The sequence below is a fragment of the Monodelphis domestica genome, chromosome 7 (assembly GCF_027887165.1).
Source record: "Monodelphis domestica isolate mMonDom1 chromosome 7, mMonDom1.pri, whole genome shotgun sequence".
Lineage (NCBI taxonomy): Eukaryota > Metazoa > Chordata > Mammalia > Didelphimorphia > Didelphidae > Monodelphis > Monodelphis domestica.
The window spans coordinates 39171532-39176042 of NC_077233.1; positions in this window are offsets into that span (position 1 = coordinate 39171532).

The window sequence follows — 4511 nt, forward strand, 5'->3', positions numbered from 1 at the left end:
ACTCCCTAACACTTACTTTTTGTTCAAGAGACACTGGCTTTTGGACTGTTCCATGAACAAGATATCCCTTCTCAGTTCCATGCATTTTCTATGACTAATTTCCTATTTTTGGAATGCTTTTCTTTTTCTGCATCTATTATTAATCTTCTTGACTTCCTCTAAATCCCAATGAAAATCCTCCCTTGTATAAGAATCTCTCACCAACTCCTCCTAATTTTAATTCCTTACCTCTGTTAATTATTTCCTTTTCATTCAATTTATTATAGCTTGATTTGTGTATATTTGTTTGCATGTTGTTTCCTCCATCAGATTGTAAGTTCTTGAGGGCAAACTGTTTTTGTCTCTTTCCCCCCCTCTTTTTGTATGCCCATTGATTTTCACAATGCCTAACAAATAATAGGTGCTTAATAAAAATGTCATTGAATTGAATTGAATCTTTAAAGGTCACCCTTTTGATGTAAAATGAAAGAAATGTAGAAAGAAAATATGAACTTACCCATGCTTGTTAATTATTAGCTTTTTTTGACATATTGTATGAGACCAGCGAAACTATCTTGGGCGCACAAAAATAAATGTAATATGTTTCTAAATCCAGCCAATGGAGCACTTCCAGATTAACAAAAAATATTGGTGAGCAATTATTGATGGAAATAGATAATTTCAATTGCAAGTACTGATTTCACCATGAAAATGTGATATTCTAATTTCATCATGAAATTCAGTTATCAAATAACATAAAAATGTAAAATGTTGTGGTTGTTATATTAAGTGATCTGACTGTTATTTTTTTTAATTTTCTGAATAAATTCCCTTTGCAAGTCCATAAAACAAACTTATACCAAGAATGGGTTAACTATGCCATCTCTGGAAACTGAAAATTTATATTTCTGCCAATTTGGATACTCTTTTGGCAGGTGAAAAGAAATATACTTAGCAGCTAGTTAGCAAAAGTAATTATTTAAAATAGGGTGCCACCAGCTGGCATTCTTCTTTTCTTCATGATGAGTTCATCCCAGGTGCAGTCCCAACCTGATCCCTCTATTGGAACTAAATTTTACATGCATAGTTTCATCACTTCCACTAGTATCAGTCTCCCCATTTAAAAATGTATGTTCTGAGGTTTCAAAGTCTCTTATTCTGTGTTTCCTCCCTTCTTCTCCTTTACCCAATGTATTTTCTATGTTTGATGCAGGTCCATTTTATGGTTCTTGCCTTGGGTGCAAGCAAAAAATCTTCATTTTCTAAACCTCCATATTTGAAGAGATATCAAGGAGAAGACAGACCATAGCAATTGATTCATGTCATTACTATTAGTAAACAGAGCAAATGAAGCTGCATCTCATTTTTATTTAGTGCGAATTAATGACCACAGGCCCTTTTCACATAAATTCATGATGGAAGGCTCTGACATAATTCATTACACCACTGAAGTACAGGGTTAATATCTATTGTAGTAAAACTATATTTAGGTGCTGGGATAATGGAAACTCAATTGAGGCCTGCATCAAATCCTTGATGGAAATGAGGGAGAAGTGATAAATAATAGAGTAAAGAAATGAAATATTAAAATCAAGTGATGAACATGGCTGAATGAAGCTGAATATAGGAATAAGTGCTTCAGACAGAAAAATCTTTTGGCAGAAATGAATCGAACAACTATAGCTTTGGAGTCCATAATCCTTTAGGGAGATATATGTCTTAATGGGCTGTCTTTCATGTGGGCCTCATGAGCAAGATCATTGTAAAGGACATACTATTTTATTACTCACACAGGGTGTCATTTTTTTTTTCATTTTTTCCAACCATCCCTTAAAATGAATGGTTCCCTTGCTACTTTTCAGTCTTTTTCTAAGGCTAGATTGATGCAAAAAGTTAGGTTTTTGTTTACTACTATACCACTGTATTCTTGACAAGAAGGAAGAGTAGGGGCAGAAGAGTAGGAGGAAAAGAGAGAGGACAACAGAAAAAGAGACAAAGAAGCAGAGACACAGACAGTTGAGTTAAGTAAAATCCTGGAAGAGAATGGTCATCTGTACATCCCCTTCAGTATAAATTTAGATTATGGAAAAAAAAATAACAGCAAATAAATAGGCTGACTATATTCCATAAAGACTTTTTCTGAAGAGAAACATCTTTGGCCCACTCTTTGAGAATGTCTGCAAGCTCCTTAAGAATAGTCAACCTCTGAGGGCAGCTGGGTAGCCCAGTGGATTGAGAGTCAGGCCTAGAGATGGGAGGTACTAGGTTCAAATCTGGCCTCAGACACTTTCCAGCTGTGTGACCCTGGGCAAGTCACTTGACCTCCATTTCCTGGTCCTTACCACTCTTCTGCATTGGAGCCAATACACAGTATTGATTCTAAGATGAAAGGTAAGGTTTTTTTTTAATGAATAGCCAAGGTGTAATTTCCAAAATATATAAAGAACTAAGTCATATGTCCAAGAAATCAAGCCATTCACCAATTGACAAATGGTTAATGGATATGAATAGGCAGTTTTCAGATGAAATCATGACTATTAATAATCACATGGAAAGGTACTCTATACCAGACTATAGAGTGAAGCTCTCCCATTGTGAGCAAAGTAACTATGTTCAACCAAAAGACAGTCCCAGATCTCATGCAAAAGGAAATCCTGAAACACTTCTTTTATACTAATGTAGCTAGCAAGGGATAAGGTCCTGATGGAAATTGCTAGTTTCTCTTTTTAGGTTTCTACTCAGAATCTTGTTCTCCCTACAATAAGCTAAAATGAGATTTATAACTTCCATCTTCTCTCTTGAAGCTGGAAGCAATAAGTTCTCAAAATTCAAAGAGATAATATAGTATGGGGGGGATTATTAATCTCCACCAATAAGGAATTGTATACCAATGGGCTTTGATGATATATGCATAGTTGATCATTTTTAAATTAATTAAATATTATAAAAATACAACTTCAGATTAAAAACTTGGAATCTAAAGTTTTATGTTTATAATATTTAATTAATTAATAACATGAGTATCTAAAACTACCTATCTATAATGTTTAGAAATTTTATAAGGTAAATTTTTTAGAGAACAGTTTTATTTAAAGAGCAAATTTCAGTAATACTATTAGAAACCTCCTCCTAAGAAGTCAACTTTAATGATAATTATTTTGGGTCCAGCTGTTCAGCCACTTCTGAATCTACCTAATTAAATGGCTATCTGATTCATATCTCTCCATCTTGTTCCCAAGCATAGCAAATCACCTTTGATGAAGTGCTTTCCTAAAATAACCTGATGAAGTAAAACTGTCAAATAAAGTACAAGAGATAAATTTCATGACCTGTTCTGGATAAAGGCAACCTAGCTCTTTTTGATGACTACTTTATTTCCTAGATATTCATTTGCCACCCATTAAATAATATATTCTAGAATTTAGCCTGAAATTGAATCCAAGTATATTGGTTGATAGGTCACAGATTTCACTCTGACTTCTTAAAACAAATGAAGAAACAAAAATTTTCTCAAGACATTTTTCCTTCTATATTTCCTTTGGTTCTCTCCGCTTTTCCATGGTCTTTTAAAGATTACTAACAATGACTTGAGAATCTCATTAATCACTATATTCAGTATTCTGATTGAAGGCTATATTTAACTTGACATATCAGTTCTCAAGAGTTGATTGTTAAATTTTCAATGTAAGCATTGCATCTCCAAAATTGGCAATCTATATCTACCAAGACTTCACTTAGTATTTTGTTGAGTGACTAGACTTAAGAAAATGATTGAGAAAAATATTAATGATAGAGGTTAAAGTTTTCCCTGCATATTTTGTGAGAGCTAGATGTTAAACTCAGTAGCACACCTCTGTCTGAGGATGTAGTTTCTCTGGGTCAGGTGGCTGAAAATCATTGAAGACACTGACATTCTCTCTTACAGTCTCATTAATAACTTTAGTTCTTAATTCTCTAATAGTTATTTTTCTTCTATTTTGTCTAGTGTCAAAATCAAAGTCTCTCAGACAAAATAGAAGCAAAAAACAAGTTTAGTGACCTTGACCTCCAATCTCCTTTACAAATAATTTCTGCAAAAGGAGAATCATTTCTCCACTATTCTTCAGCCAGATCTTCTCATTCAAATATATCTTTATCTATACACACATATATATTTATATATGCATATACACATGTACATATATAGGAATATATAGATATCAGGAATCTAATATTTAATACAAGTTAAGAAAATAATAATAAATAAAAAAGGTGTTACTATCTTGTGCTAGCATTGGTAATTTTGCATTTATTTCTAAAATGATTTACCTTTAAGAGCATGCAGTTTATATTATGGCCATAACTAGTCAGCTTGATTAAAAAGATAATTAAAAACTGACCATGTCATTTTCTGAACACTTGAATTCATTGCTCTAGAGTAGGAAGGGTTTCACTGCTCCAAACCCTTCTTTTATAGATGAGAAAACTGACATCCAATGAAATTAAGAGAGTTATCCATCATCACACAGATAGTGCTGAGTAGAGGGTAGGAG